This window comes from Podarcis gaigeae (assembly GCF_964106915.1).
Source record: "Podarcis gaigeae genome assembly, chromosome: 10".
Classification (NCBI taxonomy): domain Eukaryota; kingdom Metazoa; phylum Chordata; class Lepidosauria; order Squamata; family Lacertidae; genus Podarcis; species Podarcis gaigeae.
Window position 1 is genome coordinate 30,839,357 of NC_139686.1, and position 13,141 is coordinate 30,852,497.

Consider the following 13,141-nt stretch of genomic DNA (forward strand, 5'->3'; position numbering starts at 1 on the left):
CCAGAACATTAGTGTGTAGGAGAGAAGCCCTGTCATCCCCACCCAATTCTTAACTCTTGCAATTGCAGAAGTGGCCTCAGGCAGCAAGGTTTCCGTATTCTGCTGTAGACAGCGGGGAGAGGAAGTTACAATGCATTTTAGCAGGTTGATAAAAAAATCCACAGAGTATGAAAACAGGGCCTGTTGCTCAACAACTCCTGCAGCACCAGAGTCCTTTGCAAATAATGAAAGCATAAAAATACGGGGACCACACAAACAGACTCTGATCCAGTAAAATGCAGAAATTTACATTTACCGAAGTTTTCATTCATGTACACCTAAATTTATCACTAACAACTATACTGTCAGTTGCCTGGCTTGTCCCTATTTCTTACAACCAACAGGTTGTACCAACACTGTTTCCAAAAAATGAGATTCCAAGAAAAAATCCTTTTAAGGATTTGAAGAGTTCAGCGTAAACCATCTACAAGTTTATACTGAAGGGCACATAACATGGATCAGTTTCTTCTGAATCTGAATGTACTTTTAATTATCCTCACAATCCATAGAGTTAGTGATACAAGGTATATTTTACGTACTCTCTCAATGTATGCTTACAAATCATAGTGTGGTATTAAAATATACTAGAAATTGTGAGAACAAAACAGAAATAAATTCTGAGTAGCATATCTGCAGGAAAAGGTATTATTTTATGTGTAACTTTAGACATTTTTCTATGCAGAAATAGGGACAACGATAATGAAGCTGAGTATACCCATAGCTATGCATACACACAATATGAATATGATATATATGCAAATCATGTTGCAATTATGTGCTTATAGAAGGTGCTGATACAAGTTAGCTGCCCCATTTAACTGAAAAATTATTTTTGATCTGGTCCTCCACACTGTGTTAAGAGGCACCAACTAAAGCTGTTTGGGCTGTTAGGGTTTGAAATTAGCAAGGCACCAGGAACATTTTGCACCTAAAGATTCTCCATTTGTGAGCACCTCAAAAAGTCTGGGTGCCATTTTTTGCGCCTGGCTGACACTCAAGGATTTGTGAAACGTATGTGGTTTGAAGCCTCAAAGTATATGTTAAGAATAGACAATATGTTAAGGAGTTTAACATTAAATAGTGTTTTGAAACCAAATTAAACATGTAAAATGTTTAAAGTGTGATATTAACAATGTGTCACTTATGTGAATTGCACATTAATTCACGCTTATCAAAATAATAAATAAAAAGTGTTGAGACCCTCCACACACACATCCAGTGTCTACTACATTCTTTCTGGGACCACAACCCAGGTCCCAGAAGCTATTTGGCTCCTAGTTTTTCTATCCCAGTTTCTAACACTGGTTATGGTAATATAAAACCCAACTTTTGTGTGGCCTTTTTATGATTGTGCAAGTTTTGATTTCCTAAAGATTGAAATAAGTGGAAGATAGAACTTTTTTAAAAGTGCTTTCATAAGTACAAGGCAATCATTTGTTAACTATTCAAGTGACACCAGTATTACACAAGTAAACTTAAAGTAATTCTGCAAGATGACAACATACAAGCATGTTTGTATCATATCCTGAGCGCCAAAGTTTGCAAAAAAGTTACAATATAAACTGGGATCAAGTCTCTTTAGAAGAAATATAGATCAAACAACTTTGAACATCACAGACACATTCAGAAATAATTTCCAGAGAGGCAAGTTGTTTTAGTGTGTTGCAGAAAAAACAAAAGAATCTTGTGGTACTATAAAGATTAACACATTTATTATGGCATTAGCTTGTCTGGACTAGTCTCCAAGTATATATCTTTGAGGTATTAAGTACACATTTCTATATAGCCTTCATTTGAGAAAAGCATTAAAAACAATCTTACTGCCAGAATAGTGCAGCAATCAAGTGAAGCCACTGAAGGGTGGGTCAAAATAGTATTGCATGAACCGTTTGAATCGGAAGTGAAAACACCCATTGTAACCAGATGAAAGTATGCGAGAGGAACTTAAGGTATGCTGAAAGTAGTTACTCAAGAAGCCTGCTAGAATGTAATGCTGAAAGGCTGCTGTCAAGTAGCATACACTTTCATGCTGAAGAGAATGTAACAACTCGTCTAAAATCGTTAAAGCTGCTACGAGTCTATTGCTAGCTTTCCAAAACCCACTTTGTTTTAAAACACTGTTTTAAAATAGTTGCATTGTTGAAGTTTATAAACACTGCCCCAACTCAAAATTCTGTTTGTGCTCTGATATGTGTGTAAACTGGTATGGGGCTACCAGTTCCTGCTACTTTAAGCTTCTAGGTAACAATCCATCTTGCATCCGGCCCACATCCCCACTTCCCACTCTTTCCAATCGCCTGCATCACCAACAGGCCACACAAGAGTTTATATCCTGCGCTGAGTGCTATTGCATCTGATAGCAGGTCTGAACCATTTCCCTTCCACATCCTTTTCGGCAGCTAACTGAAAGCGTTTCTAAACTAAGCCTATAACCCCCGCCCCCACTTGGAACTCTCTATGTTTGATTAAAGTAGGCAGTGTCACTTCAGGCTTGCGGGGTGAACCTCAGAGTGAACCCTCTGGCCACCACTGCAGTGGGCGACCCCAGCTCCTCTCTCCTGCTCTAAAGCATTGTCAGTGGGCCTCTCTACAAATGACAGCAGAGAGGACGAGGAGGTGGCAGCCAAGGCAAATGAAGAGGAGGATGAAGGAGCAACAGCAGGAGCACAGAGGGAGAAGTGACCCTCAGCATGTTAAATTAAGTAGGCACTGCCTTTTGGTGATCAAATTCTATTAAGACTACAGTGGTACCTTGGGTTACATACGCTTCAGGTTACAGACACCGCTAAACCAGAAATAGTACCTTGGATTAACAACTTTGCTTCAGGATGAGAACAGAAATCGTGCTCCGGCAGCGCGGGAGGCCCCATTAGCTAAAGTGGTGCTTCAGGTTAAGAACAGTTTCACGTTACGAATGGACCTCCGGAACGAATTAAGTACTTAACCCTAGGTACCACTGTATTACCCATTCTGTTTTATACACTGTGAATTTGTGATCATTTTATTTATGTTTTTAAATTTGTAACATTTAAAATATAATAAATAAATGCAACATTATTTCACCTCAAGAGGTAGTTGGGGCTTGTCAAGCTGGGAAGGCAGCCCATCTAGGAAAAGAAAAATTGATCCTAAAAGCTAAGGAGGAAACCCTATACAAATCCAGACTGGAGTCCCTAAGACAATTGGATGGTGCCTTATATGCTTCCTTCTGGCAACTTCTACAGCCAAGCTGGTGCCAAACATATTGCTCTGCTTTCCTTTGGACCACCATCAGCGAGGTGGGGGGTCTTGTTGTCTGGGCAGCCCAGGACCTCCATACACACTGCCCAGGCTTGCACCCTACGGTGGTCACTTGGTTCTGCTAACACAATGGTTTAACTTCACCCCCAGAGGCACACTCCATTATTTCTCAAGACAGATGGATGCTAACATCAATTTCAATTCAGCACTAACTGCTAAGCTACCAATGCAAATAAGCCATTTAAAGAGCTCAAAACCACCCACCCATCCCCAATTAATCTGAACTTTATTTGAAAAGGTTATATTCCTTTCTTGCTATGGTGACCCTGACAGCTAGCAACCAACTCATATGAAATGTTCATATTCCCTTCTGAATCATGAGCGCTCACAAAACATACTCAGCATAGAAGGTATTTGGTTCCAAGTGTGAAACCATTAAGAAATAAAAATTAAGGAGCTTACAGTGAAATTGCTGAAAGCTCAAAGTGCTAAGCAGCTTTTAAATGGATTCATAAAATATCGTTTGCCATGTCCAAAAAGAGTACAATGCGGCAGAGACCCAGAGTTATGCACTACAACTACAACAACAACAACAACAACAACAATTTATTTATTTATATGTCACTCATCTGACTGCCCCAGCAGCTTCCAACAAAAAACAGTAAAAACACAATACAACATCACAAATTAAAAACTTCCCTGAAAACTTCTTGTAGAAAACATACGAGCTTCGATCTTAGATTGGAGGTGCTCCCAAGCTTATTTAGAGCAGGCTTTTGCCTTGTACATGAAACATGATGCCATTCTAGAGAAAAATACTTTAATCCACTGAAGGCTGAGGGGAAATGTGAACTGTCTATGCACTTTGGCAGATTATATAGTTAATAAACATTTAAGTGAAGCAGATTGTACACACCACCTAAAGAGTCATGGCTGTGTATTCCATCAGCTGGAAGAAGATCAGCAATAATTTGTATTACAGTTTACCAACTGGAATAAGGGGAAAGAACTTGCACTCATTTCAATTTTACAGTGTATATTGCTCCTATGATGTGTATGAACTCTTGAAGAGCTCATCAATCTTAAGCATCAGTCAAAACTTATAGAAAACTGTTTGCTTTACTACATCTCACACTCCATTCCTGGTTTTACTTGAGTGCAGGAACTACTGCTGCTGCAAAATGCCAGGAGTTTCTTTACAGCTTCCTTGGCAACCACAGTAAGGAAGAGAACTTGCTGATTTACTCTGTAATATCTTTAGGAGACACTTGGGGCAAGACACCCTATTTATATTCATGTCAAGGGATTATACCAATGCAAAAATGCTGAGAAAAAATGAACTACTTCCCGTTGGGCTATAAAGGGGTGGCTTACAAAAGCAGATATGAAATGCAGAAAACAGAATCAGTTCCTTTAACTGCATTTTACTCAGTTCCAGTTGGTGGAAGGAAATCTTCTCCACCTCAAACCACGGTGATTTAATATTTGCATTTCCAAGCTCCCAGAAATCTTCCTAAGAAACAAAACAGTTTTTACTTCTGAAAGATTGCTAAGAAAGCTGCCAGTAAGCAAACCAGGCATCTGTTCACATTCTTACAGTGCTGCTGAATAAAACCACAGTCCCTTGCAAATAGACAAGAGACACACACTTCAAAAGCATCAAGGAAAACAGATGCACTTCAACAGCCTTCATACCAGATCCTTCTCCCCAATAACTTTTAGAATTTGAGAAAAATCTCGAATATATTCTCATCCATTTCCAACAGCCTATTTTGCGCTTTCCCTTGAAGCTGATCTAGTGATAAGGAATCCTTTTACTAAAGGTAAAACAAAAAACATTCTAAAAAGGAGAACCTGTGAGAAAGTTCCCTAAAACTCAAGCTTTTGATCCTTATTATATAGTCAAAACTATACTATCCACAAAAAAGAGGGAGTTATCATCAAGCTTGAATGGAAGTGCAAAAATACAAAAAGGTATTCTATTTTTTAAAAAATGTAGGTCCCACTTGCCTTATTCTATCTCCAAAGAAAATTATTCCCTTTGATAAGGGAAAGGAATTCCAACACTCAAATCATTAGTGTGACTAATGAGTTATATGATCTTGTTGACTGTGTGTCATACTGAGTTTTAAAATGATAGATCAGGAATTATCAAGCTTTCTACCCTCAAGGCAAAACCTGAGATGGCTGGAAATTCCTGAGGTGCATCATCACACAACGGAAGAAGACTTTGGTACAATCAGCTGGCCGTTACTGACATCATGCTATCTAATCCATCTCTGGATATTGCTAAATTCTTTGCCATGGCACTTTCCTTGTAGCAAGGAGTTCTATAGCTCAGCTTTCCTTAAGCTTAGTACAGACATCTGCTCTGGAGATAAGGTACAACCTCTACATTTGGGGCAAAGTTTGCCGATCCAAAGTCTGATTCAGAGTAGGAGAATGTTTTTTCTTTTGTTTTCCCCCTCTTCCCATCCCTACGTGCATCTCAAAGTATTTTACCCATCTCCTACAATTTCTTCTCCCATTCTCCTTTCAGACTCAACTTGTACCGTAACCCTACCCGCACCAAAATTACCTGTTTGTTTCATCCAGTGGCACTGAAACCCACTGGCTGATGCTGGCCAACTGTTTCAGAAACACTGTTCTGGGTAATCTGTAGATTCTTCAAAACTTTATTTAGCACTGTGGCCTAGGATATCTGAATATGCCAAGGGTCGGGAACCTTTTCCATTCAGAGGGCCACATTATAGCAAACATTCCAAGGGCCATGTGCCAGTGGTGGGCATGGCCACACACACACCTCAGTCTCCATCCTGGCCAAAAAGAGTTGTTTTCTCAGTTCAATGACATGTTCCAGCAAAGTAAAATCACTAGAGGAGGGTGCAGAGCAGGACCAATGAGGGTGTTTGGCCAGGGCAGAGTCCCAAGGGCCAGGTCAAGAGGGATGCATTTGGCCCCTGGGCCCAAGATTCCATACACCTGATCTATACTGCTAATATGGTTAAGTGGGTAAAATTCTGGACTAAGACTAGAAGTTCAGATTCAAATGCCCACTCGATCATGAAGCCCATAGTGGGCCAGCTGCTCTCTCTCAGCCAAAGCTACCTCACACAATTGTTGTGAGGGAAAAAGTGGAGAGGGAAAAGAAGACCTTGCATGCCACCTTCAGCTCCTTAGGGAAAAGGCAGAATATAAATGTAAAACATGTAAGTTGGTTTTAGCTAAATGTTCATTTCCCAAAAATAAATAATACCTTTGTCTTTAAGAGATGCTTTGATCTATTTGAACTGACACTAATTAGTATAGCAAGAACACACTCAGTAGTTCAACAACTTCAAGAGAGATACAGTTCCTTTTGTTTTAATTTTGCAAGCCACCCAGAGGACACTGTCCTGGGGGTGGCCTAGAAATCTTTTTAAATAAATTAATATTTTTCTGCTGATCATTTGCATTTGATGTTGCTGCAATAACAGAATACGACAAAGCTTGAGGAAGTTAATAAATCTATTCTGAATGAAACAGAAATCTTACTTTTATACAAGGTTAGACTTCAAGGTATCACTCTGAGCGGCAACTGTGAATCCTTAATTTGGGATTGCACACTTCTCAAATCATCAAGTCAAAGCTCAATAGTGTGCGTCTGCACCACATTATGTAATCAATTATGGGGGCGAGACTTACCTGTCCCTCCCTATTTTATTCAAGTTAGCTGACTGAAATGAATGCAATATTGCCAATATAAATGCACACACACACACGCCTTGAACATCCCCACTGCACTGTAATCATGGTCAAGCATCCAAGAACATTCTCAGACACATTAATTGTTATCTTGGTATGGAAGCAATAAAAGTGCAATAAAAGCACAATGGGCTATAATCAATGTTAGTCATATTCCTGAGTAGGCCTATTGATATTAACGGGCAAGACCTAAGTTAGTCTATAATTTTAAATGGCTCTACTAAGAGAAGACAACTCCATTTGGGTGCCAAATTTCTAAATCTATAAATTCAATGACTATTTTAGAAAACAAACTTAGATCACAGTATGCAAAGCAAGCGTGCCTCAGACAGTTGCCACTAGGTCTAAGGCAGGCATGGCCAAACTTGGCCCTCCAACTGTTTTGGGACTACAACTCCCATCACCCCTAGCTAACAGGACCAGTGGTCAGCGATGATGGGAATTATAGTCCCAAAACAGCTGGAGGGCCAAGTTTGGCCATGCCTGGTCTAAGGCAATAACTGTGGCTCATAGGAGCAGTCTGGTAAACTAGGAGAGCAAACATGGAAAATGTATCCAAAAAGTTTGAACAGAAAGCAGCTGCTTCAGGTATCTATACTCTTCCAAACTTCCTTATCACCTAATTTCTTGTAACATCCTAAGTCTACTATTCAGAGGCAGCCTTTCTTCCTATAATTCCACATCCAGCCCTTACGTGTTCATTAGTTTCATTTTTCCTCTTTGAATATTTGGTATATTTATGCAGTATGCTTTTAAACTGTGTCATAATGACCCTCATTTATAAAAGCTGAAATGTGCCATCTTTACTAAGGACAAGGCAGACAACAAGAAAACAAAACCACCTGATTAGTGCATGGTGCTTACTAGCTGAATGTATGTTGTATGTTCAAAATGAGCACACAGTGGCAGTGCCTTTCAGTCTGGCAGGGACCAGTAACTTGGGACTATACACTACAGAACAATAGAGTTACTTTCCTCTGAAAATCAAAATATTAGAGAAATTCTGAACAAAGCCCTCATACCTAGACATAATGCAACAGTAACAATCTGAAGTATGATACGCATCATAGCACAAATGGACCACTATGAAAGTAGCTCCGTGCTTGGGACTGGCCCTAACAGTGCAGTAGAGGTTAGCAAATTATCCTAATTAATCAGAACCCATAAAGAAGAAGAAAAGGGTTTATTCAAGTTGTGGCCTCCACTATACATGGTGGCGATAACTGAGTAAGTATTTGCTTAGCTTCATCAGACAACACTTTCCCATTAAACCAAAATCTGAAATTTTGGTTTGAAATGAGTTTCCATTTCTGGGTTGGAGGGCAAGCACTAACCATTGTTTGCCATTTCAGCTGTCACAGCAAGACTAGAATGCTGACAAAGTTCACAAACAAAAGGCTTGCAATAGAGGTATTACAGTATTACAAGAGAACTAGACTAAATCCTAACCACTAATATAGAATTCCACATGGCAGAAACCTAGATAGTGGGTGAGTCAGCTTCAAATAAAAAAAGGTAAGCTTAACTTTTAGATCAAACTCAATGTACGTAGATTTCAGTTTATATTAAATGAATTACACTTCATAGGTTAAAAAAAGGACCCAGCTGAAAGTTTCAGCCTTCAGTGCGAAGTATATCCCCGACAGCAGGCATGTCCAACCGGTCAATCGCGGGGCGGGGGGGTCTCCTGGTCAATCGTCATAGTGTTCCAAAACACACACACCAAACTTCTGGCAATGACAATGGGTAGATCACAGCCAGTCTTTTTATACTGTGAGCAGATCGCAGTCTCTTGGGAGTTGGACATGCCTGCCCTAGAGGGAATACTAATAGTGGCTGGTTTGATAATTGGGGGCATGCATAGCTGGGTGTGTGATGGGTGTGCAGACTGCCTTGTTCACCCCACACAAAAATTGTGGGTGCTACACATTGTCTAAATAGCCTGATAGTTTGTGGGAGGAGTTAGTGGCTGTGATACCAATGAAGTGAGGAAATGTAAACATGAGGTCCTGGAAGTGAAATTTAGGCTGCTAGGTAGGATGTTGAAAGCAAGGACCTTCAATGTTGTTTTCTCTGAAATGCTACCCATTCCAAGTGTAAGGCCAGCAAGACAGGCAGGCACAGGATGAGAGTCAAAAGGGGCATGTTATAGCAGTACAGAGAGGCTAAAGCATGATAGGCTAAAACACAAACACCAAATACATCTAAATAGAGGCACTATATGAAAGTGTTAATGCTAGAAGTCTCTGAGCCAAGGTGGGCAAGCTGGAGTGCTTGGTCTTAGAGCATAGACAGAGTAGCAGTAACTGCTAGAGTGCAGTGCAATGCATTTCCACAGAGCTCACAGCATCTGCCTTTGCAAATACATTACACAAGCACAGCTGGTATAATGGGATTGCAAGTTAAAACAAATAAGTCAAATGGCATGCAGCTGGACCATACTGGGCTTGAATAAATTCCAGAGTATATGCCTTGTCTGGGAGCTATCCAGAATTGGAGCGTAAGCTCTGGCAGGAATCCCACCCCATAAGGTCAGTCTTTCATGCTGATTCTCCAAAAACCTGACTGTAAGCTGCACTTCCACTTGCAATATCTCTTTTTTAGCTTCCTATCCCCCCCCACTCCCCTGAGCCTTGCATTAACAAGAGAAGGTTACTGGCTGCTGCTCAAGCCTGTTTCCGTGTGAATACTTTACTTTGTCAAAAGTATCCCAACTGCCTGGTACAGCTGAACCCTGCCTTTTGTCATGTCCAGCATCCTTCTGAGTATCCTAGAATTTTGGAACACTACACAAAAAGCAAATGACCCCATCAACAAATATTCAAAAAACATACCTGCTTTTACTTCCTTCAAGAACCAGTCACAACCTGATACCACACTTCTGCTACATATTTGCTCTCTGCATCTTGAACACAAATTCCAGCTCCCATTCCTGTTGTGGTCTTTTTCCAAATCTTCTACTTACATCCCACGGGGCTGGTAATTCACTGATTGCCTTGGCTGGCAATGTTTTGAATTTACCTACATGTCTCCGACAGATCCTGGCAAGGTAGACTTGCTTTATAGAAAGGATTCTGGACTTACATGTTTCCAAAAGAAGCAGCTTCACCAAACAGTAAGCATCTTTACACCCCTTTGTGTGGGAGTTGGGAGAAGGAAAAGATGCACTTACCCAACAGATTTGAATGACAGTTTCAAATGACAGTTTCGCTTTGGGGAACAGTTAAGAGAGATAATTGGCAAAAATGTAAGTAGGCAGCCTTTTATCAGGTGGGTTCAGATTATAAACTTAAGGTGTTGGTTGGTTCCAATCCATAAATCACCACAGGGATGTGTGCTAAGTCCCTACCTGTATTCATTGTATACATACGATTGTGTATCATCTGACCCGTCTACTGCAATTATTAAGTTTGCAGATGACACCACCATAATGGGTTTAATAACAGGTGGAGATGAATCAGCGTATAGAGGGGAGGTCCCAAAAATATCTACATGGTGCCTAAGGAACAACTTGCACCTTGATATCAGCAAGACAAAGGAGATGGTGTTGGACTTTCGGAGGAAGAGAGGGGAACTAGCCCTGCTGTACATCAGGCAGGGCTGTGTGGAGAGAGTCTCTTCCTTTAAATTCCTAGGAGTTTATCTCAGTGAAGACCTTACTTGGAAAATAAATACAACCCAGGTGGTTAAGAAAGCCCAACAGAGACTCCATCTCCTCAGAGTATTGCAAAAGAACGGTGTCAATCAACATTTGATGATCTCCTTCTACCGAACAACAATAGAAATTGTCCTTTCATACTGCAACATGGTGTGGTATGCTGGTTTGACATCAACTGATAGGAAGTGCCTACAGAAGGTGGTGAATACAGCACAATATATTATGGGCTGTCCCGTGAATCCACTGGATGAAATAGCGGAAGAACGTTGCCTCAGGAGAGTGAGGAAAATTCTCAGGGATGATTCATACCCTGACCAGCAATTTCTTGATCTCCTGCCCTCAGGCAGAAGATATAGAAGCATGATTAGTCGCAACAACAGGGTAAAGAATAGCTTCTATCCATAGGCTGTTAGGCTGCTGAATCCAAGATAACAACAGGGCAACTGACTTTCGGGTTTGGTGGATGTGCGTCAGTAAACAAGAGGAATTAAGACTAAGAGAGCTGAGTGGGGGGTGCTCGTGTAATCTCACTGTGTACAAGTTCCAGTTACAGATAGGTAGCCGTGTTGGTCTGCCATAGTCAAAACAAAAAAAATTCCTTCCAGTAGCACCTTAAAGACCAACTAAGTCAGTTCTTGGTATGAGCTTTCGTGTGCATGCATCGTGTATCTGAAGAAGTGTGCATGCACACGAAAGCTCATACCAAGAACTGACTTAGTTGGTCTTTAAGGTGCTACTGGAAGGAATTTTTTTTGTGTACAAGTTGTACAAGTGACAATAAAGAATTTCAATTCAATAAATGCCTGCACCAACTCAGAGACATGTACATTTTTTAAAAAAATCTCTAGTTTACAACTGCCATGTGTGAAACATGTTCCCATTCATCTTGCTAGAGAAGATACACAATGCTCAGAGAAAGCAGACTTCCTTAAAGAAACTGATGCTCATTTTACATTTCAATTAGATATTTTTTTCTAAGCACAAGCTCATATTTTAACATATGTGGTAAAGCAGTCTAAAATGATACCGGAAAACACCTAGTTTATCGTTTTTAAACTTTTGTGAATGTTGGAGATGCTTAAAGTACTGTTTCCTCGTCTTAAACACAATTTCCTTATTCCAGGGCAGTAAATATGGTATTCTCTAGATGTTGTTGGAATTTCTCTTCTGTCGATCCCAGCCAGCACAGCCAATGGTCAGGGACCATGGGAGTTTTAGTCCATCAACAACTGGAGGGCACTTCATTGGTTACACCTGCCCATAAATTCACCTTCAGCCTTTCCATATAATGGCATGCTAGACTTTATTACAGACACCTTCATTATTTCTGCTAACTAACAGGACCCCTTCTGCTGACTGCCTCAATTTCCTCACATCTCCTTCCCTGCCCCAATACTGTCTGTTCTTCAAACAAATCTCCTACAACCCCCCTGCTTACAATAATATTCATTTCTTGGATGTCTCATACCTTAATTCCCCCTGCCCAAATACCTGTTCAAGAACATGGATCAAATATTGATACTGCACTACATGAATATTCATAACCAATTTATATCCTTTTTCTCATAAGCACTCTGTACCACAACTACATGTGCTACCGAGACACTGAGGCCTGCTGAAGACTAAAGTCTCCCACATTTGCTGTAAAAACCAATTAAATTTCTAACCGAATGATTCATACCCTTGCTTACAAGAGACCTTCATAAAATGGAACAAGCAGCAGCTTCCAAGAGAAGCTGAAACACATCCAAGTAAGTAACACTACCAGCACAAACTAATTCATTGGAAAGATCTATGATATACTGGAAGACCGTAAGAGATTCAATATGCAAACCATTAAGAACGGTCACAGGAAAATAGGAAAATAGAAGGAGCTTACGAACCTTCCCGCAGGCTGTGGTAAGAATCCTGACTCAAGCTTACATTCTTTTGTTCCTTTGACACAATCTCTGCAAATGGCACAATCCCACCATAAGTAGGCTGGAGGGTTTTGGTTTTGTCCAACATGCTGAAGAAAATCCCAAGTCCAAAATGTCCCTCAGGCCTCTGGAGAGCTGTATAATCCTCAGGAAGGGACTCGTCAGAATAGGTTGCACAAAGACGCTCGTGTAGCCTTACTCTCAGCTACCAGCCAGTTTCATTAACACTGGATTCATAAAGAAAAAGGCCTTCCCTCTCCCAAGAAGGGGTGTATGTACCTAGACATTGTAAGGAGCTAGGGAGTACTGAGCCTCACTCACGGCTGTGCACACTGACAGATGGATGGATTCCTTCATGAAGCTGCTTGCAGCAACAGCTAACCTCATTCACCCAAAATAGTAAAGCAGTTGGTTTCTCTACTCAGACCTCAAACATTTGTCAGGCAAGCATCATCATGTAATTTAGTTCCTGCACTCTCCTCCTCATCTCCACCGCTGAAGCTTAACTGCTGTGTTCACAAAGATTTTTTTTTTGGGGGGG

At 40.6% G+C, this 13,141-nt stretch overlaps 1 protein-coding gene across 3 annotated transcripts in view; it reads right to left on the reverse strand.

Annotated features, from left to right (window-relative positions):
- MRTFA (myocardin related transcription factor A) overlaps window positions 1-13,141 on the reverse strand; it is an 87,117-nt gene that overhangs the window by 31,519 nt on the left and 42,457 nt on the right. The gene's annotated exons all lie outside the window — the stretch shown is intronic.